Source organism: Hipposideros armiger, unplaced genomic scaffold, assembly GCF_001890085.2.
Source record: "Hipposideros armiger isolate ML-2016 unplaced genomic scaffold, ASM189008v1 scaffold_461, whole genome shotgun sequence".
Lineage (NCBI taxonomy): Eukaryota > Metazoa > Chordata > Mammalia > Chiroptera > Hipposideridae > Hipposideros > Hipposideros armiger.
The window spans coordinates 1,793,538-1,810,990 of NW_017731811.1; positions in this window are offsets into that span (position 1 = coordinate 1,793,538).

The window sequence follows — 17,453 nt, forward strand, 5'->3', positions numbered from 1 at the left end:
AAAACGCCAACGACTTACCTACCATGAGGCCCAAACACTAAAATCCCATGAAAGCACAGGGGCGTCTGAGCCATGGGCCATCAGAACCAGAACTGCTGGTCCAGATTCCTTCTCGTCCCCCACCTCCACCTTCTTCTCCCCTTATTTCTGGTCTTGAAAACAGCTCATGGAATTGTACAGCAAGGGCATCAATAGATTAAAAATTGTTTCCCTCTAATAAAATGTTAAACGATGTTGAAAATTAATCACCGGGGCCGTTGTGCTGCCCTCCTCAGAGGGAGACGGCTCGGGAAATTTAATAAATTATTATCACAATGATGTTCCTATTATAGAATTTGCATTTCATTCCCAGGGCTTGCATTCAGCCTCAAAGTTGCCTGATGATGGTTAATAAAACCAAACGGACTCTTTCGCCTCTGTGGTTAGAGGGCTATGCTTATACTGGTCCGTCAAAGGGTATTCTTTGGGCTTCATACTTAATTATTTCAGTTTCTTCTCTAACCCTCTTCTTTATAATTTTTATTTCTTTAAGACAACTAAAGACAGTATTTAATCGTGAGAGTGCCCTCCTGCCGGAAACACGCACTGTAATGATATGCCTAGCTTAAAAGCAAATCTAATCTACTTGCTTATTAAATTTAAATGTGTTTAAGGCTGATACGGTTTGAAGATGATATGTAAAATAACATCCTCCATGGTTATAAATGTCAACTCTAAAAATTATATGCAATATAACATACAAAATAAATGCTACTTCATCTTTACATTCCACTGTGATCAATTCATTAAACAATGTATTACAAGCCATGAGGACGATTGTACGATACAAGACGCCATTTGTCACAGCCTATTCTGAAACACCCAGGACATGCTGTACAGATTGATTGTGTGTGTGTGTGTGTGTGTGTGTGTGTGTGTGTGTGTTTGTGTGTGTGAGCAACGGGTTATAGTTCTTATTAGAAAGAGGGGAAAAAGCAGCTTTCTGATGTACCATGACCAGAATTGCTTCTCTAATCAAATACTAAAGACCTGAGGAAATCCCATTCACATGACAAAGTTCCACAGGAAAAAAAGAGTGGTGGTTTCCTTAGGAAGAGAGCGTGGACTATATGTAAACAGGAAGTATGCTGGTGAAGGATTAAGATGGAGTTCCCTCTGGGTTATGAATCACGGTCTCACAGTGTCCTAATCATGTCACATTCATAGCCCACGAGTTTCCAAACGGGATTGATCGTCAGGATCCTATGTGGGTGGGAGGGCGGAGGCAGGCAACATACATTCCTGGACCCCTTCCTCTAGGTTCTACTTGAGAAGATTGAAGAGAAACCTGGGGATCCCTTTTTTATTCATATTCTTTTCAAAAAAGCTCCCCTCATGATTCTCTGATCAGTTCACGTCCTCAGAAGCATAACCAAACCTTGTTTAATATGTGCGTGTAGACAAGTCTGTTTTAACTCTTAAAACATATAAGTGCTACAGGGACTGTGAGAACCCTATCTGCCCAATAAACAATAACGGCTGCCAAAAATGAGAGCCGCTGACCCTGGCTGCAAGGACTTTTACATTTTTAAAAATATATATTTTAAATGTATTTAAATGTAATTGTGCTGAGCACACTATTTTATTAATGGTTTTTCTGTTCCTTCCTGGCCTTCTAAGAAGTCCTGGGATCTTTGTCATTACTCAACAAAGAACTCTGCGCTTGGGTTCTCACTGATGTCCTGCCCAGCGGTTTTCTATTTCATTTGGGATAATGATTTTTTTTTTATAATGATTTTTATTTTCTTCTCTATTTGGTTTGGGCCCATTCCAGATGAACAGGTGATCAGGATATAGACTGGCTAGAACAGATTCTTCCAGAAAGCTGGAGGGAAGAAAGAAAACTGTATCCACCAGAGGTATTGGGAAGTTATGCAGGAGGTTGCGTGCAGGTATCTGGGAATTGTGGAGACTGCTTACCTACATCTCCTTAGCACCCCACAACCTACACTGCCTTTCTTCCCGTGGGAGGCTAGTTGATAAATTAAGCGATAAAAAGGCACAGATAATTATGCCTCACAGAGTGGTTTGTGTCCTCTGGGTGTGCGTGTGCGTGTGTGTGTGTGCGTGTGTGCGTGTGTGCGTGTGTGTGTGTGTGTGTGTGTGTGTGTGTGTGTAGAGGTTTTGGAGCTGGGGCAATACATTCTCAGAATTGGGGAAATTCACTGAATCGGTGTATCTTCATAGCAGGGCCCTCTAAGGAGATGTCATCCTCCTCTGCTTCCTCAGCTAGAAATCACTCAGCCTCCCCTTGAAGAACCCTGAAGTCCTGACTCACCTCTGGCCAGCCCTTCTAGGGCGGTTCCCACTTCTCAGGGCTTTCACAGTGCCCCTCTGTTTCCTGGACCATTTCTTTGAAGGCTCATCAAACTCTGAAATTTGCATTTTTAACAGCCACCTCAATGGTGTTTCTTTGTTCCTTTGTGGGATGCCTTGCACCATCTCTCATGGTCATACTTTCTATAATCATGAGACAAATGTGCATCAGAACCATAAATAAATGAGGATACAATCAACTCACCATAGAGGTACCCTGAGTGTTACGATAAACCACTGCTGACTGGACAATTACAGCGTGATCCTCTCTTCTTTGCTTAGAGTATAAAATGGCAATTTTATACTAGAATAGCAATTTTATACTACAAAAAAAAATAGAGTATAAAATAGGCAAAACATTTTCTTCCCGCACAACTTCAGTGAGGGTCTATATCAGACCTCTGTTAACATGCAGTTCAAAGCTTCTTCCAAATGGTATTTTGAAACTAATTGCAATGCAAATTCCAATGGTAGGGTTCCTACTCAGACAGTATCGGAACATTTTAATGCAGGACTTACAAAGCCAAAGGAAATACTGAAAGGTGTGTTATGGCTTCTTCATTTTAGCAGAAAGCAATTATGTTACCTTCTGCGGCCTTGCAGCCATAGTCTGTCTTAAAGAATCTATGCTGAATACACGGGCATATGAGGGTTTCATTCCTTCTCATTTATGCGTCTGGGTTCCTTTCCAGCTAGACAATACATCTCTTGCCAAGTTGGCTGATTTGTCAAAATTCTGTAACTCAATCATCCAACTATTCCACATTTCATGCAAAAAAAAAAAAAAATATATATATATATATATATATATATATATATATATATATATACACACACACACACAATTTTTTGAAATAATAAAATGACCTGTATGTAATCCCACTATCTAGAGATAACTATGGTTAACACACTGAAAAAATATTTTAAAAACATTTTTGCCTGTGTGTGAGCTCATTCTTAAAGGGCTGTGACTCTGCTCATGCAGTTGTGAAATCTGCTTTGTTCTCTTGACAATATATTGTGAGCATTTTCCAATACGACCACCATAAATTAGCTAATTCTTTGCGTCAAAAGTTTATGTTGTTTCCAATTTTTCACCATTAGGAAAAATGCTGATAAATATTATTTTATAGGGAACTATATTTGTTCCCATCATTTTAAAAGGGCCTTCCCATAGTGCCAAATTATATGTTTACTCCTTTTTAAGACTTCACGTGGTTTTCTTAAGTGATTAATAATCTCTCAGAAGGACCAAGGAAGAACAGATGTACTATAAAGAAAAGAAGAATACTTTAAATATTTATGTCCTGTCTTATGCTACTTATCTTCCTCTCCTTACATATCATTTCAGTAGTTCAAAGTGATTAGAAAGCTTTGTTTTAAAAATTAGTTATAAGGAATATTATTGGGAACTGAGTTCATCTGAATTGAGATTATAGGATAGGGTGGATTTAACGTAATGCTGTTAGTTGCAATAATGATATTGTGATTTTATGAAGGCCCACATTTCTTGTTTCAGGTTCACCCTTAAGTATTTAGAGGTAAGTTGCATGGTGTCGGGAAATTTTCTTTAAAGCAGCTGTACACACCTGCTCAATTATTAAATCCCAATGATGAATATATGGGGTGTTCACTGCCTTACTAGCTCTGCTTTTCTATATGTATGATACTTTTTCATAGTAAAAATAGCTTTTCAAAAGGAACCAGATGTTCTTCTCAGTGAATATGTAAGCACACAGTAGGGTCCAGTGGGTTCAAGTGACTAATAGTAGACTGGCAACAATAAAATCTCTATTTTTGGAATACCATGATGCCACACAGGAATGCACCTGATGACAGCAAGTGACGTGAATAGCCTAAAGGGTATTCTGTGAAATAGCAGCATTTGGGGTCCCTAGGGCATGAGACACCGCCAGCCCTGACTGTGGCCCCCTTTGGATCTAGTCTTTGGTTTTTTTTCAGCCATTTTAAAAATTAGTTTCAGGTGTACAAAGCAAAGTACTAGTTAGACATTTACACCCCTCATAAAGCGATAACCCAGCCCCCAAGTGACTACCCATCTGACATCGTATATAGCTGTTACAATACCATAGACTGTCTTCCCTATGCTGTACTCCACATCCCATGACTATATACTCTCTCTCTCTCTCTCTCTCTCTCTCTCTCTCTCTCTCTCTCTCTCTATATATATATATATATATATATATATATATATATATATATATATTAGTTATAGTTGACATTCAGTGTTATTCTACTTTCAGCGTCAGGTGTAGAGCGCACTGCTCAGGCTTCTACACAGTCTATGACGTGATCCCCCTGCTAAGTCCAGTGTCCACTTGGCCCCTGACATGATCTTTACAACATTGTTGATATATTCCCCATACTGTGTTAACTGTCAATTTGTATTTCTTAATGGCTTCACCTTTTTCGCCCTGCCCCCAACCCCATTCCCATCTATCACCCTTATAGATCTCGTACCAATCTGGCACCATCCTAGTTATAACAATGTTATTGAGGATATTCCTTATGCTATACCCTACATCCCCATGACTGCTGTGTAACAACCAATTTGTACTTCTTAATCTCTTCCCCTTTCACCCATCTTTAACCCCCTTCCCTTCTTAAAGAAGTCCTCCTAAGATTCCTTGTAATACTGGTTTGGTGGTGATGAACTCCTTCAGCTTTTTCTCGTCTGGGAAGCTCTTTATCTGTCCAATTCTAAATAATACTTTTGCTGGGTAGTGTAATCTTGGTTGTAGGTCCTTGCTTTTCATCACTTGGAATATTTCCTATCAAGCCCGAATGGCCTGCAAATTTTCTGTTGAGAAATCAGCTGATGGTCTTATGGGGGCTCCCTTGAATGTATCTAACAACTCTTCTCTCGCTGTTTTTAGGATTCTCTCTTTGTATTCAACCTTTGGCATTTTAATTTTGATATGTCTTAGTGTTGGCCTTTTGGGGTTCATCTTGTTTGGGGCTCTCTGTGCTACCTCACCTTGTATGTCTATTTCCTTCACTAGGTTAGGGAAGTTTCCTGTCATTAATTCTTCAAATAAGTTTTCAATTCCTTGCTTTCTCTCTTCTTCTGGTACCCCTACAATATGAATATTAATATGCTTGATATTGTCCTGGAGGCCCCTTAAAAACTCAATTTTTTGGATTCTTTTTTCTTTCTGCTGTTCTTTTTGGATGTTTTCTGCTACCTTATCTTCTATATTGCTGGTTGGATCCTCTGCTTCATCTAATCTACTATTGATTCACTGTAATATATTCTTCACTTCCGTTATTGTATCCTTTATTTCTGACTGGTTCTTTTCTCATGGTTTCCATCTTATTTTTTCTTTAAGATTTTATTGGGGAATTGGGGGCAAACAGTGTTGGGGATTCAGGGAAGGGAAACAGACAAGTTGCTGTCCTTTTGTTCTTCAGTCTAGTTGTGGAGGACGTTGCTTCACTAGCCCATGTTGGTATTGTGATCATTGCACTCTTCCCAGGTTAGGCAGATTGGTTGCCGGCCATTGGACAGCCACTCACAGTGGCTCAAGGCAGCTCATGCTGGCTATCAGCTATTCACGCTGGCCCACCGGCAACTCACTGTAGCTTATCGCCACCCACTGCAGCCCCTCTGCAACCTATGCCGTCGCCAGCGACTCATGGCAGCCCAGTTCCAGTTCACCATCTTAGCTGTAGAGGGCAGTGTCACTGGCCCATGTGGGATCTAAACCGGCGGCCCTGATGCTCAGAGCTTGTGCTCCCAAGCCAATTCTTAACCAACAAGCCACTCAGCTGGCCCTCCATCTCTATTTTTATGCCTCCTATCTCTCTGTTGAAGTTTTCCCTAAGATCACTGAGCAGTCTTATAACCAGTGTTTGGAACTCTACGTCTAATAGATTGCTTATCTTCATTTCACTTTGTTCTTTTTCTGGAGCTTTGTTCTGTTCTTTTATTTGGGACACGTTTCCTTGTCTACCCATTTTGGCTGCCTCCCTGTGTTTATTTCTATGTATTAGGTAAGGCTGCTATGTCTTCCAGTCTTATGCAGTAGGTGTCCTGTGGGGTTCAGTGGCACAGTCTTTCAGGTCACCTGAGCCACATACTCCAGGTGTGTCCTTGTGTGGGTTGTGTATGCCCTCTTGTAGTTGAGCCTTGATTAATAATTGCACGTCAATGTGAGGGACTGACCCTTGGGCTCACTGGTTGTGAGGACTGGCCGTGACTACAGTGGAAGAGTTGCTGTGCAGGGGCTGACCCTACAGAGCAGATCTGCCCCAGCAGGGCTGTGGTGCCTGCCCAATCTGCCCCTTGGGTGTGTCATACTTGGAAGTGGCTGGGTGATGCTGCAGCTAGTTTTGAAGCTGGCCACTGGGGGCACCAGCCCCAGGACCACCTTGGAGGGGATCCACTGTAGGTCAAGTTCAGCCACAGCCTATCCCCCACCTGGGGCCACCTAGCAGGAGCCAGAAAGAAATCCGCAGATGTCTGCCACCCGAGCTATCTTGGAAGCACCTTGAGAGGCCAGGCTGCAAACCAAGGTTGGCTGCCACTAGTGCTGGCTTAGTGCTGTTCAGCCAAAGGTACAGGACATGCTCAAGCCAGATGTTCTTTGTCTGGGTTCTGCGAACCTTTGAGCGACCCTAGGAAAGTCTGTAGCTTGAGCTAAGACAGGCAGTTTGCACGAAAAAGCCACTGAAAGCGGCCTGGGTGTGCCTGAAAGTTGGGTGGGGTGGGGTCTTGAATCACCAGGGTGTGGTGAACAAACGGCAGAGACTCAGATGGCAGCCGCCTGCCTCCGCACGCTGGGAAGGGGGAGGGCTCAGCAAGGAAACAATGGCCTCCCCCAGCTCCCCCGTCCAAAAGAAAACTGCCTCTCCAGCCCCTGTCCCAAGCCAGACAACTCACACCATATGTCCCTGCTGCCTCTCAAACCGCTGCCCCAGCACTGGAGAGCTCAGAGCCAGTGATTCCGTTGGTGGGTAAATCCGTGCACAGTCCCTTTAGTAGGAGTGCCTGTGAGTGCAGCTGCCCTCAGCCTCACTCAGTCACAATTTCTGCTGGTTTTCTCAACCAGAAATTATGGGGACGTTTCTCCCTGGCACTGGAACCCTGGGCTGCGGTGGGGCTAGGACCTCTCACTCCTCTGAGTGGTGGTGGTGTGGGGGGGACTTCCACAGCCAAAATATCCCTCCCGATCTTTAATGGCCACATGCAGGTGTGGGACTGGCCCATTCTGCATCTCTGACTCTCCTACCAGTCTCGAGGTGGCTTCTTCTGCATGTCCTAAGTTTAAAGGCTTCAGTTCTGCTTGATTTTAGATGATTCTCAACAATGGCTGTTTTGTAGATTAGTTGTAATTTTGATGTGGTTGTGAGAGAAGGTAAACACAGCATTTATCTACTGTGCTATCTTGGTTGTCCCCCCGCCCCTTGATCTAGTCTAAAGAACACCAACAAACCATAGAGGCTAAAGGCTGATAAAAACTTGTGAGGAAGGGGAGAACGGGTCAGGAATGGGGTCTCCACTGAGAGGCATTTGTATCTTTTCTTGAGAATGGGCTGGGTTTGTTGGTACCTAGGGATCCAATACCATGGACTCCAAGTCTCAGTGAGTCTCACTGAAGCTCGGATCGTCACATGCCAGTGTAAAGACCTTACAATCTAAAAAGGAATCCAATGGCCAGCAACCGACTGCCTCAGTGGGGAACAGTGCAATGATCATAATACCAACATGGGCCAGGGAAGCGGCATCCTCCACAACTAGACTGAAGAACAAAAGGACAACAACTTGTCTGTTTCCCTTCCCCCATTCCCCAGCGCTGTTCCCATCCCCTAGTTTCCCAATAAAATCTTTTAAAAAAATAAAATAAAATAATAAAAAGGGATCCGATATTTTCACATTTGTGTTCATCTTTCACCACATTCAGTCATAGCAAGAAAAAGGAAAAAAAAAGTGTATCTGAAGATAAACTGCCCAACTAGGCCTATCTCTGAGGACAAAATTGATTTATGATTCTGACACACAAATATCAGCCTAGATGTTTCTCAAGGTGTAATACAAGTGGCAGGTTGTCTTGCAAACTGGTGTATCCCATCTGGCTAAGAAAGTGTGTGTCCACAAAAATGATCCATATTATCATGGGGATTATTATTAGGATGCAGTATCATCGAAGGCACTAGACTCAGATAGCTCTAATCTCGTCTTATCACTTGCAGACAAAAGCACAAAATCCAATGGACTTCCATACAATCCATCTCTGTCAAATGCATTAAGGAAATTACCTGTCAGAAACATCATGGCTGAGATTCTGTGATTAAACACAAACGTGGAATGCTCAAGGGTACAGTGGAATCATTAGGGGAAAAAAATTACACGCAAACACCTCCTTCAATTTACTTTCCTTAGAATTAATCCTGTGGTCATAAATATTTGAAATCTACAGAGAGATATACAGCATGAAACTTATCAAGCACCCACTCTGGCTGAAGCTATGCCAAGTGTTTCTATATACTATCCCACAATGTTGCACTGTATTGGAGATAAACTCGGCAGACACTCCTCTATTTACTTATTGCATACTTTCTAACCTGTTACTTAAGCTAAGGTTCAATTTCCGTATTCATAGCATGGGGCATTAATATGCATATCACCTGGTCATTGCAATGCTTCAAAGAGATAATGTATATAGAGTTTCAAGCACACATTTGGCACAAAGTAAGCATTTGTGTACTTATTATTAAATAACAGTTATGAGTAAGCATTATTTCTGTTGTTTATTAATCTCCCCTTAATCAATCTCTCTCTCTCTCTCTCTCTCTTTCACACACACACACACACACACACACACACACACACACACACACACACACACAGTTTTCGGATCTTGTTAAATGTTCTGATATGATAAGCAGACACAGAAATTTAGAATTAAGGTTGTCCTGACTCTAAAAGTTCAAGCTCTATCTATAGTTCTTCATTGCTCAAATTCTTAAACAACTAGTTTCACAGGAGTTCACAAACATGATAGGGCTTCCTGCCCCTTTAAATATACCCATGTGGCCAAAATGTGCATATTATGGCTCCCCTAGGCTTCTGTCTTACCACACTGTTCGCTAACCCAGCAAGGGCTGTCATAAAGGCACATGACAGATGCCACACTTCAATCACTCAGCTAATTTTTGACCATGAGCTTGGGGGTGTGGGTAACTACCGGGAGGTGAAAACCCACACACGATGCAGAAAAGCAGATGTGCTGTGTCATGTGGTGAGTTGGTGGGTACAGTGAAATCAACATCTTCCCTGCCCTGGCCTTCTGCTAAAACGTCATCGCTCACCCTCCGCTTCCATTCTCCCCCTCCCCAGTTTGTGCTCCACAGAATTCCTCTCGATTGTAATTTGGATGATGCCCCCTTTCTCAGGCCACTCCAGTGGCCTCCTGTTTCTCTGGGACTAAAATTCTAGCTCCTTTCCTCAACCTGCTTGTTCTTGGAGTTCATTCCAGTCACATGCTGCGCTTTTTCTGCTCTTCAAACACTCCACATCCCTTCCTGCCAACGCAAATGTCTTCACACGGTCAGGCTCTCCTTACAGATCCTGTGTCCTCTTTCTCCCATGGCCTCCTGCCAGCCCTGGTCATCTGCACCAGCCTCATCATTCCAGTTCATGTCACCCCACTTCAGTTTCTTAATGGCACCATCACAGTCTGAAATTTTTTTCTTCTTTTTATTGGTTTACTTATTCTCCATTTTCAGTTACTCCCCCCACACACACACATACACACATTAGAATGGCAGTTCCATGTGGGCAGAGACCTGATATTCTTCACATCTAAAACCACGCCTGAGAATAGGGGAGAAGTACCTCTTTGGTGAACAAAAATAAAAGAATACGAAGAGTCCTCCACAAGCTCTACCGAGTCTCACAGCAGTGCTAAGCCCTGGCTTGCTTTCAGTGTGAGTCAGCTATTCTGTGATTCCTGCCTGGAGATTACCATTGGCCTTTATCCCAAGTACATCTTTCTGCTTCAGGACCCTATGCGATCATTAATGCAGGCTTCTGGGAACCTGGAAATAACAGAGAGAGCGAGAGCGAGAGCGAGAGAGAGAGAGAGAGAGAGAGGCTGATTCAGAAGTATTGATGAAGTAAGTAAAGGGGGAAAATGGACAAAGCATCTACTGCAGCTGAAGCTTGCATGGGCCTCTGAAAGTTTAATTATTTAACAACAGTAAATACAGTCTTTGGGTTCAGGATACTCAATGGTGCCCAGCGGGCCTCAACTGCTGGTATGAAACGTCAAGCAGGAAACTTACAATTGTTTCTTCTGCCACATGTAAGGACATCAACCCCTACCATCACCATCCTTTGTAAACTCACAAACACAATGCACTTGTAGTTAGTTGGGGATGTATCTTTGTAGCCCATGATGGCTTCCAAAATCAAGTAATTCTCCCCTCAACGGAGGCGCCCATAAAAAGTGGTTGCCCTATGTAATTCAACTCATTGTGCCTCAATTAATAGGACCGGGGTTGAATACCAACCCTAGCTGAGCCAGTTTAATTCTCTTTCCTAGTGAATTTTGAATTCTCTTATTTATACTTTTCTATATTCAAAAATATGTCTATGTGTCTACTATGTGAAAAGCATTGTTCTAAAGAAGGCTTTGCTCTAAGAAGCTTAGGTTCTAGTCGGGGAGAGGTATATGGTAAATGAGTAATCAAAGAGAATAAGATCATTTATGATCACAGTATGTGAATGGAATGGCCAGGGAAGACCTTTGGCTAAGTGAACGTGTAAGCTGAAATGCAATTACTATGAAGGGACCAGCCATACGAGGACCAGGGGAGAGCATTCCAGAAGGATTATGTGCAACGCGAAAAGTGGGGATAAGGGCAAATCTGATAGGCTGGCCGTGAGCAAAAAGGGTGAGCTGCTGTCCAGGGTGCTGATGCCTTTCCTGGTCCTTGTTTCGTTCCATTGTGTGTCTTGCTCTCCCTCCTTTGCTGTCCTCTTGGCCTCTATGGAATATTTTCAAACTAAATTCCCCCTTTTTCACTGAAGTGACTCTGAAGTGAATTTCTGTTCTTTTCACCAAGAAGAATTAGGATTCTCTTATCCCCAGATTTCTAGAGCAATGGCTCACCACAGAATAGCTGGAAAAAAGGCCACAAGATGCAGACCAAAGAAAGAGAACAGATACTCAGCGGCTGCTAACCCTTTTGGAACCAACAAAACTCACCAAGTTTCAATGTGAGATGATCTCATGAAGAGCTCAGGCTCGAGGAAGGAAGAAGGCTACTTTTCACTTTCTGTTTTTTATTTGTGGCCTCAGAATGAAAGCTAAGGTCCCTATGGGAGAGCCTCACTGTTTACAGAGCAGGGCATACAACGGCAGCCTTTCAACGGCTTTACACAGCACACAATCTGAGGAAAGTGTCAAACTCTCTGACCCTCAATGCAAATTAACTAGGTCAAAGATACCCGACCAGGTTCATCTGATGAGACAACTACCGACCATTGACCACGACTGAAGGATTGCCATGAACACAGCTCTGAAGCCTTATCCAGCTCATCAGTGAAGACGCTGATGTGCACCTAGTGGTGTGGACCTAGTGGTGTGGGCCACGGACGCTGGACCAGAGGAGAATTCGGTAGGAAGTTCTGCATTCCTATCTCTGTTCCAATGCAATTAACCCTTCTCCTCCCCATATCTTGATGGCTGAGATCTTTCTTTCCCTAGTAACTCTTTCAAAATGACTTCCTATACAACTATTCGGCAAGATGTCCTCTGGGGGTGCTTCTCGAATACGGGCATCACCCCAAATTACAAGCGCTCTAAAATTCTCAGGCAACTGTAACTATTATCATGTCCTAACCGATGAGCAGAAGGTAGGGGGACATAGAATACAGTGGAGTTTGGAGAGGGCAGAGGATGACAACATGGAATTTCTCCCCTTGAATCTGGTACCGCACTCATTCACTTCTGGTGCTCCTTCAAGTCCCCTGAGCATACTGGTGACTAGGTAAGGAGTCATTTCCCCATTTAGCGGCTGGGGAGACTGTGACACAGAGGTTCGGTGACTTCTCCATGGCCATCCAGCTGGTAAACGGCAGGCCACTATAGAAGTGCTATCTCCAAAACCCCCAGCCATTCCTTTACATCGGGGAGTCAGTCAACTAGGGCCTGAAGACCAAATCTGTCTTGCTGCCTGTTGTTGAAATAAAGATTTATTACAACACACCCACACTCATTTGTTTACTCATTGCTTATGACTACTTTTGCTCTGTAAATGCAAAGTTGAGCAGTTGTGACAGAGACCATCTGGCCCACAAGCCTAAAATATTTACTGTCTTGCCCTTTGCAGACAAAGTTTGCCAACCAATGCTTTATGGCACTGTGATGAGCTTGAAGCATAAAAACCCTAAACCCAACACATGCTTCTTTTTAACCATGATGCTTAAAATAAACTTTCCCCCTGGTAATATTTTGCCTAAATATTTTCACCTTGAAGCAAGTGTTCTAGCATTTTTTTTTTATCCTAATAACTCACAGGAGAAATGGAGCAGGGGAGTGCAGAAAAGATCATTTTCCCCAAGCAAATCTCTTGCAATCCTTTCTAACACCACAGGGAAACATCTCACCTTTTACAGGAAAGGGAAGAAAAGTGTCACTATACTTAGTGGCATCTCATCTATCAGCCTGTAAAGTACTACCCCATAAAAGCAAAGGGCCCTACCAGATAAATCAATACTGGTACATAAACATGTTTATGTCTACGCTTTCTGAAAACACGCCTTTAGAATATAGGGGTTTGCCCTGTCCTGCATCTGATGAGAAGGGTATCTCCTCAAAAAGAAGACAGGCTTCCAGAAACTTCTCCTCCCTGGCTGTGTGGCATTGGTCACTTACTTAACCTCTCTGAGCCTGTTTCCTATCTGGAAAAAAAGGGAAGAATAACAGTACTCTCCCTCCTTATAGAAGTACATAATTTAAAGAGGTAAAACATGTAAAGCAGATGAAAAGATTGCCTGGCATATAGTAAGTGCTATGCAAACAATTGCTATTGTTGTTTGGATATTATTATTATTTATTATTATTATTATTATGACATTGTAATAATAACGTTACAAGGCAGCACATGGATGGTGCAATTTTCACTACCAAGATTGGGGCTTCTTGTGGACAAGACACAGAACTTTTTCTGAGAAAAACAGAACGAGCCCTGTGAAAAATTTCTGGGAGAAATTGTAAATTTTTTTCAAAGATTCTGTATACAAACAAAGGACCATGAATCTCCAATGAATTTCGTTGCTGTTGCTGGAATCACCTCTGTGTGGTCAGCTTGACACTTAAGAAAAACAAAAGCGAAACATGTGTGCACATTAAATTGAAAATGTCTGACAAAATGGAAATGCCAACACCTAACAGATAGGGCCAACAGCAGACATAATTAATTGGTCTGCAGCTTGGCAAATTCTTCCACAGATTTTGGTGAATCGTAAATCAGTTCAAGAGGGAGCCAGACAAATTGTGGAGACTGAGCAAATCATTGAGAGGGATGGAAAGCTGAGAAAATTACTCTCCAAGGAGATTTTGAGAACCGTGTTCTCTTAAGTAAGGGAAGGTTGCTTGGAGAAAGCCTGAACATAGAATCGCTTTACATTTTCAATGGAAATGAACTCTGAAAGCAAAGGTAATTTAAGTGGCTTCCTTTTCAGAAAACAATCCTGTTCAAGCATCTTTCCGTACAGATAAAGAGCTGTATAGTTTTCATCCTCGTCTCCTATGCACAACTGCATCAAGGAAATGAACACCTCAGAATGCAACAAATAAACTAGGATCTGACCCAAAAAATGTTGAACCTTGCACATTAATTATGTATCAGAATAAAGAAACAGCCATAAAAATAAAAACAGACCTACCCTCCATGTGGCAGCTTTACTAGTTAATTTATTACCCACCATATGTGCTGCCATAGAAAATTATAATGGGCCAGTATTGTTAACCATAAACAAAGGAGACTGGATTATTATTTATAGCCTTGTTAACCAAATTAGTAAAGTGAACCAAATTGAAACAGTGTAGGAAGTGAGGATGAGTGTTCATTAGGCATAACTTACGGGATAACAGGTGAAACAGGTGGTCAGTGTGAACTGCTTGACTTTCGGAGAACAGAGATACATTCCAAGGTCAGGTGTAGGACTAACAACATTGACAATGGCTTTTAACGCCAAATGCAAGAACGTAAAATCAGTAAGAAGGGCCCGACCCTAAGTCTAGAGAGTGTTTTGCTTTCAGATTCCCCCAAATGGGTAACTGGCCACATGCTGGGGATGTGAACAATATATCCCCCAAAATACCATGCAGGCAGGTTCTTTACCGGCGGACGCCTCTGATTGCTTAGAAATGATTACCAATTACTCAATTACTCAATCAAATCAATTGATCAAACAAACTGAAGCTTTCCGTGCTTGCCAGTAGCTAGTCTCCCTCTTCTTCTAGACACATGGGATGGTGACATTTGCCGTCCCCTTGCAGGGAGTTAGGAACACATGCCTAGGGACAGTCAAGCGGTTAGTGACCCAGTCATGCAATTGCTGTTATCGACCTTTCACTCTTGGTCTTTCTCAGGCACATCAACCACCAAGGTCGTGTGTTCCCCAGAGTGAAGCTCCAGTTGAGGGTGCCTTCATCAGATGGAATCACGAGATCACTGCATGGACAGCTGCCCGGGGGAGCGGTCCAGACCCGTGTTAGATTTTGTATGAACAAGAATGAAACCTCTGTTTTTACTGCCACTGAGATCCTGGGGGCTGTCTGTCACTGCGGCATCACCGGGCACACACTGACTCTCTGTGGCAGTTTGATACAAGGGCACATGGCTGGCCTGAGTCAGGAGGTCGGAGGAAGGAGACGAAGCATAGGTGTGCTGTATCTGCTCCCCAAGGCATCTATCTAGTGAGCACACCTGCAGAGGAAAAGGTGCACTGGAACAGGGGCTGGAAAACCAGGGCTCATAGACCTAACCCTCTACACTTTTGTAAATAAAGTTTTATTGGAATGCAGCCATGCTCACTCACTCACTGATGTATTGTCTAAGGCTGCTTTAGTGCTACAGAGAAGAGCTGAGTCGTTTCAGCACAGACCTAAGACCTATAAAATCTAAAATATTTACGATCTGGCTCTTGACAGGAAAGGTTTGCTGACCTTTGCACTAGAATTTTGTGGAAGTGCCCTGCTGCCTGCTACAATCTTGTGAATAATGCAACTTGCTTGCACAGCAGCAGCCTCAGCAAGCAACTTGTCGGGCAAAAGATGGCCGCTGAGAAAAATCCCACTGAAAATAAGACACAGGGTAGAAAACCCTCCGTAGCCTCTCCGACATACTTCTTTTCCTCTATCATTAGCTCTGGAGGCCCCAAGGGCTCCTTTTTTGTTGTTTGTTTGTAAAATGGATATTTATAAATTTAGTCTTCTCCACAGGTAATCAGGCTGGAAGAGGACCACCAATACAATTCCTCTTTCACTGGAAGCGGCGATGCCCTCACTGTTATCCACGTGGGGACACCTGCTCATGGCAAAGTGTGTGCCAGTCAGCAAATGCCCAGTGTCTCATGCTTGGATTCTCAGCACTGAACACGAGGTCTCTCCAAACCAGCTTTTGAGAGTAGGCCCTGGATTTTCAACCTGGGGGGGTGGGAATGGGGTGAATGTGCTGAATGAGACTTCATGGCACACAGTTTGTTTCGCTACTGAAAAATTCTTTGTAAATAAATGTCTAAAGAGAAACTTTGAACTTCTGAGATTAGAGACATTTAAATGGGAAACTTCTTTAAAAAAAAAAAATTCCTCCCACCCTTTATCCTGACTCCTCTCTATTTTCTTCTACTTCCTCATTTTTTGCAGTGCACTTGTCACCATGTGTGGATGTGTGCATGTATTTATTTATATGTTTATTGTCTGTCTCGTCCTAACTATGACGATAGCAAGAATACCACCTTATTCTGTGCATTATTTTGTTCTCAGTATCTAACATAAAGGTTGGAAAACTTTTCCTGTAAAAGGCCAAATAATAAATAGTTTAGGTTCTGTGGGCCATACAGTCTCTGTCACAGCTACTCAGCTCCACTGTTGTGGCACAAAGAAGCCACACATTATGCAAATGAATAGGGATGACTGTGTGCCAATAAAACTTTATTTACACAAACAAGGGAAGGCTGGATTTGTCCCAAGAGCTCTAATTTGCTGATCCAGAGCCCTGCCTGACACATAGTAGGCATCTCATAAAACCTATTGTATGAGTGAATGCATAGAATTCATCATAGTAACACTGAATGAACAGATACGTGAATGAATGAATGAATAAATATCTCAGTTGGATATGGTTAAAAAATAGTCACTGAGTGCACCCTATATACCAGGCTATCTTCTAACTGCCAAAGACATAAAATCAAATATAACAAAAAACTATAATAGCTAAAGAAATTCAGAACGATGCTAAGCACTTTACATGCATTATCTCATTTAATCTTACCAAGCATTTGAGGAACCAAGTATTATTATTAATTCCATTTTACAGCTGATTTAACTGAAGCTTAACACGGTTAAGTAGCTTGTCTATAATCACACACACAGCATGGGAAGAAATCTGATTGAAAGTGCATGCTCTTATGCACGCCAGCGGCCTGGGAGCAGGGACTCCTGCCGGCCGAGGTCCATCTCGGTTATGTCGGCTGGCTGCTTTGCACTTACCTCCCAGGTACGTCGTCTACTGTTTTCAGAGCTTTCAAGGTTTGCAAACCTCTGCAACAGAGGAACTGGCATGTGTTTCTTTGGGCTCATGTATGCTCAGGGGGCCCATGTACTAACCTGGAGTCCTTTCAACTCCTCTAAGATGTAGCCTTTTCCTAGAAAGGCACAGATCACTGCAGCCCATCTGAGAAACATGTGCAGAGACTCGCTTTACCCTGAGAGGGAGCCAGTCATTTCATCCAAAGATAAAGGAAATAACACCAACTACTGTGTGAGCCAGAGGAGGTAACCTCAGAAAGCTTGTACCAACAGGGTCGCGCGTTGCTTTCAGGCACCAGCCACAGCCCGAAG